The following is a 9,241-nucleotide window of genomic DNA, read 5'->3' as shown; positions in this document are numbered from 1 at the left end:
AAAGGAAATTTTGTTTTTTTCATTTCAATTTTCCTGGCGAAGATAAGATAATTAAAGGGAATTTGATCTTTTTATTCTTGTTTTTATTTCTAGGATGGAAAAATTAATTTCTTTTTTATTACGAGGATTGGAAAATTAATGGATTTTTTTTTTTTTTTACTTTCTTATTTTTATTACAAAGATGGGGGGAAATAATGAAAATTTGCCCTTGTCTTTATTACGAAGGTAGTAAAATTTATCGAAATTTATTCTTATTATTCTTATTTTCATTACGATGGGAAAATTAATGGAAATTTATTTTTCATTCTTATTTTTTATTGTGGAGATGAAAAGATAATCCAAATTTACGTTTTTTTATTCTTTATTACGATTGGAAAATTAATAGACTTTTTAAATTCTTATTTCCATCACAAGGATAAGAAAATTAATAGAAATTATTTTTTCTCTCTCTCATTTTTATTAACATTACAAAGATGGGAACATTTTTTTTCACTACGAAGATGAGAAAATGGAAATTTAATTTTTGTTAATTTTTTGTTAATTAAATATATATATATATATATATATATATATATATACATATACATATATATGTATGTATACACACACACACACACACACACACACACACACACATACACACACACACACACACACATATATATATATATATATATATATATATATATATATATATATATATATATATATATATATATATAAACATACATATATATATATATATATGTATATATATATATATATATATATATATATATATATATATATATGTATGTATGTATGTATGTATGTATGTATGTATGTAAACATCAGCAAGAAAAACTTGGCACAGAGATCTTAACCCTCAGCAACAGCAGATGGCGCCTCCAACAGAAAGAGAAAACGGCCGTGACACCGTGTTGAAATACCAATACAAATTAGCACAAGTTACTCCACAAAAAATAATAATAATAATAATAAGCACATGTAAACAAAACAAATCACTTAAAAATTCCTCTAAGATGAAAAAAAAAAAAAAGTCAACTAGACAAATCATTCACCAAAATTAATTCCACCAAAACACAACCACTCCCAAAAAAACAAAAGGAATTTTCGTAAATAAAAAAATAATAATAATAAATAAAAGGGCTCGACCTGCATTACGAATAGAACTTTCAACAATGACTTTTATGTTACCTTTTCGGCGGGTAATTTCAGGGCAAATTTCCATGAATTTTCCCATATTCGTTATAAAGATGAGAATAAAAATTGTAAATTTCCATTATTTTTCCCCATCTCTGTAATAAAAATAAGAAATAAATAAACAAAAAATAGGTCTTCAAAACAACACAACAAACCCGCTCCGCCGTCACGTGACCTCTTTCGCGCGCGGCGGAGGGGTGACTGAGGAAAGGGAAAGGCTCGATCAGTAGCAACTGGAGGAGGTGTCATGGCGTCTGTTTTGATGCTTGTTCATTGAAAATATAACCATTAATATCATTATTTTCCCTCCTTTTTGAAAATTGAAGAGACCAAAATGATCGACCATATTCACAGAGCATCCGGGACTTTTGTGACGTCATCAAAATAAACCCTGTTTTTTTTTTTTTTTTTTTTTTTTTCTGTCTCTCAAAAATCGAATCAGACGCCATGACACCTCCTCAAGTTGCTACTGATCGAGCCTTTCCGCCGTGTGCGAAAGAGGTCACGTGACGGCGGAGCGGGTCTGTTGTGTTGTTTTGAAAACCTTTTTTTTTTTCTTACTTTTATTACAAAGATGGGGGGAAATAATGGAAATTTACCCTTTTTATTTTCATCTTTATAACGAATATGGGAAAATTCATGGAAATTTGCCCTTTTTATTCTTATTTTCTTTACGATGGGAAAATTTATGGATTTTTTTTTTTTCATTCTTATCTTATTACAACGATGGGAAAATTTATGGATTTTTTTTTTCATTCTTATCTTATTACAACGATGGGAACATTTATGGAAATTTCATTTTCTTTTTTTATTTTTATTATATATATTTTATTATATATTTTTATTTTTATTTTATTTTTTATTTGTAGGTATTGGTGTTGAGACCGATTTGATTTTTGTTTGTTTGTTTCTTTGTTACTTGATTTATCTGTTGGTTCTTTTCGTTTTGTTTCGTATTTGTAGAGAATGGCGGAGACTTGAGTTTAGCATAGATAAAAAAAATGTTTTGTTTTATCTTCTTTTGTTATTATGACTATGAAATAGATCTAAATTTTGTGTTTTAGATTTTTTATATCATCCCATTATTGTAAAGAATTAAGCCACCTTTGGATATTCTTGTTTCTGCCTTTTATTTCGATATTCCAAAGGCCTCCAATGTGAAACAAAAAAACAAAAAAATGACAGTGATAAGTTGATCTCTTTGACCTTTTGGTGATGCTTTTGTTAGTTCATTTCCATGACCTTTTCGGGGGGAAACTGTGTGATTGGATGTATATTGTAAGTTTTTAGATATAAGGAGCAGGTACACACACACACACACACACACACACACACACACACACACACACACACACACACACACACACAAATATACACACACGCGCGCGCAAACATTTTCACATACACACTTAAATATAGATAAATACATATATAGACAGGTACATACGGAGATAAATAGATAAATGGGTAAGCACTTCCATAGATAGATAGCTAAAATCATAGATACAGATATAGCTATAGAAAGATAGCTGGATGTAGATACAGACATAGATAGATAGAAGTACAAATATGTCTAGATTCGATTAACCAATAAGATGTATATTTATTTTTTTATTATTTTTTTTTCACAGGATCCCGGACTATCGTTCTTTGAGACGACAGCATCTACCTCAGAATGGATCCAACACAGTATGGTAAGTACCCCCCCCCCCCTCCATTCCCCTCCCTCGCCGCCCCCCGCCCCCCTCCATCCCCATCCCCCCCCTCCCCTCCCTCCATCCCCATCCACCCGCCCCCCTTCATCCCCATCCCCCGCCTCCACTCCCTCCATCCCCATCCCTCGACGCCCCCCACCCCCCTCCATCCCCCTCCCCTGCCCCCCGCCCCCTACCCCCTCCTTTCGCTTCGCAAAGTCATATCATCACTTTTTTTTTATCCGATGAGTATCATGTACCTCTTATCAATCGATCTTATCTATCTCGGTTCGGGCTTTTGTTACCTTGGGAGACGTCTGCATGGGGGGGTGGGGGGTGGGGGGGGATGCATACGAAATCGGGTCCGGTATTGAGATCATGACAGGAACAATTATGGCATGTCGATCACCGGTCATGCACGCAGGGACCGGTAGCATAGAGTTCGGTAGCATAGAGGGGGGGGGGCGGTAGCACAGAAGGTCTGGTAGCATAGAGTTCGGTAGCATAGAGGGGGGGGGGGGTAGCACAGAAGGTCTGGTAGCATAGAGTTCGGTAGCATAGAGGGGGGGGGCGGTAGCATAGAAGGTCTGGTAGCATAGAGTTCGGTAGCATAGAGGGGGGGGGCGGTAGCATAGAAGGTCTGGTAGCATAGAGTTCGGTAGCATAGAGGGGGGGGGGGGTAGCACAGAAGGTCTGGTAGCATAGAGTTCGGTAGCATAGAGGGGGGGGGGGGTAGCATAGAAGGTCTGGTAGCATAGAGTTCGGTAGCATAGAGGGGGGGGGTGGGCGGTAGCACAGAAGGTCTGGTAGCATAGAGTTCGGTAGCATAGAGGGGGGGGGGGCGGTAGCATAGAAGGTCTGGTAGCATAGAGTTCGGTAGCATAGAGGGGGGGGGGGGCGGTAGCACAGAAGGTCTGGTAGCATAGAGTTCGGTAGCATAGAGGGGCGGGGGGGGGGGGCGGTAGCATAGAAGGTCTGGTAGCATAGAGTTCGGTAGCATAGAGGGGCGGGGGGGTGGGCGGTAGCACAGAAGGTCTGGTAGCATAGAGTTCGGTAGCATAGAGGGGCGGGGGTGGGCGGTAGCACAGAAGGTCTGGTAGCATAGAGTTCGGTAGCATAGAGGGGGGGGGGCGGTAGCACAGAAGGTCTGGTAGCATAGAGTTCGGTAGCATAGAGGGGGGGGGGGCGGTAGCATAGAAGGTCTGGTAGCATAGAGTTCGGTAGCATAGAGGGGGGGGCGGTAGCATAGAAGGTCTGGTAGCATAGAGTTCGGTAGCATAGAGGGGGGGGGTAGCATAGAAGGTCTGGTAGCATAGAGTTCGGTAGCATAGAGGAGGGGGGGCGGTAGCATAGAAGGTCTGGTAGCATAGAGTTCGGTAGCATAGAGGGGGGGGCGGTAGCATAGAAGGTCTGGTAGCATAGAGTTCGGTAGCATAGAGGGGGGGGGTAGCATAGAAGGTCTGGTAGCATAGAGTTCGGTAGCATAGAGGAGGGGGGGCGGTAGCATAGAAGGTCTGGTAGCATAGAGTTCGGTAGCATAGAGGGGGGGGGGTAGCATAGAAGGTCTGGTAGCATAGAGTTCGGTAGCATAGAGGAGGGGGGGGGTAGCATAGAAGGTCTGGTAGCATAGAGTTCGGTAGCATAGAGGGGGGGGGGGCGGTAGCATAGAAGGTCTGGTAGCATAGAGTTCGGTAGCATAGAGGGGGGGGCGGTAGCATAGAAGGTCTGGTAGCATAGAGTTCGGTAGCATAGAGGGGGGGGGGGTAGCATAGAAGGTCTGGTAGCATAGAGTTCGGTAGCATAGAGGGGGGGGGGGGTAGCACAGAAGGTCTGGTAGCATAGAGTTCGGTAGCATAGAGGGGGGGGGGGCGGTAGCATAGAAGGTCTGGTAGCATAGAGTTCGGTAGCATAGAGGGGGGGGCGGTAGCATAGAAGGTCTGGTGGCATAGAGTTCGGTAGCATAGAGGGGGGGGGGCGGTAGCATAGAAGGTCTGGTAGCATAGAGTTCGGTAGCATAGAGGGGGGGGGGCGGTAGCATAGAAGGTCTGGTAGCATAGAGTTCGGTAGCATAGAGGGGGGGGGGGGCGGTAGCATAGAAGGTCTGGTAGCATAGAGTTCGGTAGCATAGAGGGGGGGGCGGTAGCATAGAAGGTCTGGTAGCATAGAGTTCGGTAGCATAGAGGGGGGGGTAGCATAGAAGGTCTGGTAGCATAGAGTTCGGTAGCATAGAGGGGGGGGGGTAGCATAGAAGGTCTGGTAGCATAGAGTTCGGTAGCATAGAGGAGGGGGGGGCGGTAGCACAGAAGGTCTGGTAGCATAGAGTTCGGTAGCATAGAGGGGGGGGGGCGGTAGCATAGAAGGTCTGGTAGCATAGAGTTCGGTAGCATAGAGGGGGGGGGGGGCGGTAGCATAGAAGGTCTGGTAGCATAGAGTTCGGTAGCATAGAGGGGGGGGGGGGCGGTAGCATAGAAGGTCTGGTAGCATAGAGTTCGGTAGCATAGAGGGGGGGGGGCGGTAGCACAGAAGGTCTGGTAGCATAGAGTTCGGTAGCATAGAGGGGGGGGGGGCGGTAGCACAGAAGGTCTGGTAGCATAGAGTTCGGTAGCATAGAGGGGGGGGGGGGTAGCACAGAAGGTCTGGTAGCATAGAGTTCGGTAGCATAGAGGGGGGGGGGGTAGCATAGAAGGTCTGGTAGCATAGAGTTCGGTAGCATAGAGGGGGGGGGGGTAGCACAGAAGGTCTGGTAGCATAGAGTTCGGTAGCATAGAGGGGGGGGGGGGTAGCACAGAAGGTCTGGTAGCATAGAGTTCGGTAGCATAGAGGGGGGGGGCGGTAGCATAGAAGGTCTGGTAGCATAGAGTTCGGTAGCATAGAGGGGGGGGCGGTAGCATAGAAGGTCTGGTAGCATAGAGTTCGGTAGCATAGAGGGGGGGGGGGTAGCACAGAAGGTCTGGTAGCATAGAGTTCGGTAGCATAGAGGGGGGGGGGGGGTAGCATAGAAGGTCTGGTAGCATAGAGTTCGGTAGCATAGAGGGGGGGGGTGGGCGGTAGCACAGAAGGTCTGGTAGCATAGAGTTCGGTAGCATAGAGGGGGGGGGGGCGGTAGCATAGAAGGTCTGGTAGCATAGAGTTCGGTAGCATAGAGGGGGGGGGGGGCGGTAGCACAGAAGGTCTGGTAGCATAGAGTTCGGTAGCATAGAGGGGCGGGGGGGGGGGGGCGGTAGCATAGAAGGTCTGGTAGCATAGAGTTCGGTAGCATAGAGGGGCGGGGGGGTGGGCGGTAGCACAGAAGGTCTGGTAGCATAGAGTTCGGTAGCATAGAGGGGCGGGGGTGGGCGGTAGCACAGAAGGTCTGGTAGCATAGAGTTCGGTAGCATAGAGGGGGGGGGGCGGTAGCACAGAAGGTCTGGTAGCATAGAGTTCGGTAGCATAGAGGGGGGGGGGGCGGTAGCATAGAAGGTCTGGTAGCATAGAGTTCGGTAGCATAGAGGGGGGGGCGGTAGCATAGAAGGTCTGGTAGCATAGAGTTCGGTAGCATAGAGGGGGGGGGTAGCATAGAAGGTCTGGTAGCATAGAGTTCGGTAGCATAGAGGAGGGGGGGCGGTAGCATAGAAGGTCTGGTAGCATAGAGTTCGGTAGCATAGAGGGGGGGGCGGTAGCATAGAAGGTCTGGTAGCATAGAGTTCGGTAGCATAGAGGGGGGGGGTAGCATAGAAGGTCTGGTAGCATAGAGTTCGGTAGCATAGAGGAGGGGGGGCGGTAGCATAGAAGGTCTGGTAGCATAGAGTTCGGTAGCATAGAGGGGGGGGGGTAGCATAGAAGGTCTGGTAGCATAGAGTTCGGTAGCATAGAGGAGGGGGGGGGTAGCATAGAAGGTCTGGTAGCATAGAGTTCGGTAGCATAGAGGGGGGGGGGGCGGTAGCATAGAAGGTCTGGTAGCATAGAGTTCGGTAGCATAGAGGGGGGGGCGGTAGCATAGAAGGTCTGGTAGCATAGAGTTCGGTAGCATAGAGGGGGGGGGGTAGCATAGAAGGTCTGGTAGCATAGAGTTCGGTAGCATAGAGGGGGGGGGGGTAGCACAGAAGGTCTGGTAGCATAGAGTTCGGTAGCATAGAGGGGGGGGGGCGGTAGCATAGAAGGTCTGGTAGCATAGAGTTCGGTAGCATAGAGGGGGGGGCGGTAGCATAGAAGGTCTGGTGGCATAGAGTTCGGTAGCATAGAGGGGGGGGGGCGGTAGCATAGAAGGTCTGGTAGCATAGAGTTCGGTAGCATAGAGGGGGGGGGGCGGTAGCATAGAAGGTCTGGTAGCATAGAGTTCGGTAGCATAGAGGGGGGGGGGGCGGTAGCATAGAAGGTCTGGTAGCATAGAGTTCGGTAGCATAGAGGGGGGGGCGGTAGCATAGAAGGTCTGGTAGCATAGAGTTCGGTAGCATAGAGGGGGGGGTAGCATAGAAGGTCTGGTAGCATAGAGTTCGGTAGCATAGAGGGGGGGGGGTAGCATAGAAGGTCTGGTAGCATAGAGTTCGGTAGCATAGAGGAGGGGGGGGCGGTAGCACAGAAGGTCTGGTAGCATAGAGTTCGGTAGCATAGAGGGGGGGGGGCGGTAGCATAGAAGGTCTGGTAGCATAGAGTTCGGTAGCATAGAGGGGGGGGGGGGCGGTAGCATAGAAGGTCTGGTAGCATAGAGTTCGGTAGCATAGAGGGGGGGGGGCGGTAGCATAGAAGGTCTGGTAGCATAGAGTTCGGTAGCATAGAGGGGGGGGGGCGGTAGCACAGAAGGTCTGGTAGCATAGAGTTCGGTAGCATAGAGGGGGGGGGGGCGGTAGCACAGAAGGTCTGGTAGCATAGAGTTCGGTAGCATAGAGGGGGGGGGGGGTAGCACAGAAGGTCTGGTAGCATAGAGTTCGGTAGCATAGAGGGGGGGGGCGGTAGCATAGAAGGTCTGGTAGCATAGAGTTCGGTAGCATAGAGGGGGGGGCGGTAGCACAGAAGGTCTGGTAGCATAGAGGGGGGGGCGGTAGCACAGAAGGTCTGGTAGCATAGAGTTCGGTAGCATAGAGGGGGGGGCGGTAGCATAGAAGGTCTGGTAGCATAGAGTTCGGTAGCATAGAGGGGGGGGCGGTAGCACAGAAGGTCTGGTAGCATAGAGGGGGGGGCGGTAGCACAGAAGGTCTGGTAGCATAGAGTTCGGTAGCATAGAGGGGGGGGCGGTAGCATAGAAGGTCTGGTAGCATAGAGTTCGGTAGCATAGAGGGGGGGGCGGTAGCACAGAAGGTCTGGTAGCATAGAGGGGGGGGCGGTAGCACAGAAGGTCTGGTAGCATAGAGTTCGGTAGCATAGAGGGGGGGGGCGGTAGCATAGAAGGTCTGGTAGCATAGAGTTCGGTAGCATAGAGGGGGGGGGGGGCGGTAGCATAGAAGGTCTGGTAGCATAGAGTTCGGTAGCATAGAGGGGGGGGGGGCGGTAGCATAGAAGGTCTGGTAGCATAGAGTTCGGTAGCATAGAGGGGGGGGCGGTAGCACGGAAGGTCTGGTAGCATAGAGTTCGGTAGCATAGAGGGGGGGGGCGGTAGCACAGAAGGTCTGGTAGCATAGAGTTCGGTAGCATAGAGGGGGGGGGGCGGTAGCATAGAAGGTCTGGTAGCATAGAGTTCGGTAGCATAGAGGGGGGGGGCGGTAGCACAGAAGGTCTGGTAGCATAGAGGGGGGGGCGGTAGCACGGAAGGTCTGGTAGCATAGAGTTCGGTAGCATAGAGGGGGGGGGCGGTAGCACGGAAGGTCTGGTAGCATAGAGTTCGGTAGCATAGAGGGGGGGGCGGTAGCACAGAAGGTCTGGTAGCATAGAGGGGGGGGCGGTAGCACGGAAGGTCTGGTAGCATAGAGTTCGGTAGCATAGAGGGGGGGGGCGGTAGCACGGAAGGTCTGGTAGCATAGAGTTCGGTAGCATAGAGGGGGGGGCGGTAGCACAGAAGGTCTGGTAGCATAGAGTTCGGTAGCATAGAGGGGGGGGCGGTAGCATTGAAGGTCTGGTAGCATAGAGTTCGGTAGCATAGAGGGGGGGGCGGTAGCACGGAAGGTCTGGTAGCATAGAGTTCGGTAGCATAGAGGGGGGGGGCGGTAGCACAGAAGGTCTGGTAGCATAGAGTTCGGTAGCATAGAGGGGGGGGGGCGGTAGCATAGAAGGTCTGGTAGCATAGAGTTCGGTAGCATAGAGGGGGGGGGCGGTAGCATTGAAGGTCTGGTAGCATAGAGTTCGGTAGCATAGAGGGGGGGGCGGTAGCACAGAAGGTCTGGTAGCATAGAGTTCGGTAGCATAGAGAGGGGGGGCGGTAGCATTGAAGGTCT

This window comes from Penaeus vannamei, chromosome 8 (assembly GCF_042767895.1).
Source record: "Penaeus vannamei isolate JL-2024 chromosome 8, ASM4276789v1, whole genome shotgun sequence".
Lineage (NCBI taxonomy): Eukaryota > Metazoa > Arthropoda > Malacostraca > Decapoda > Penaeidae > Penaeus > Penaeus vannamei.
The sequence above is the reverse complement of the archived record's forward strand: the minus strand, read 5'-3'. Positions refer to the sequence as shown.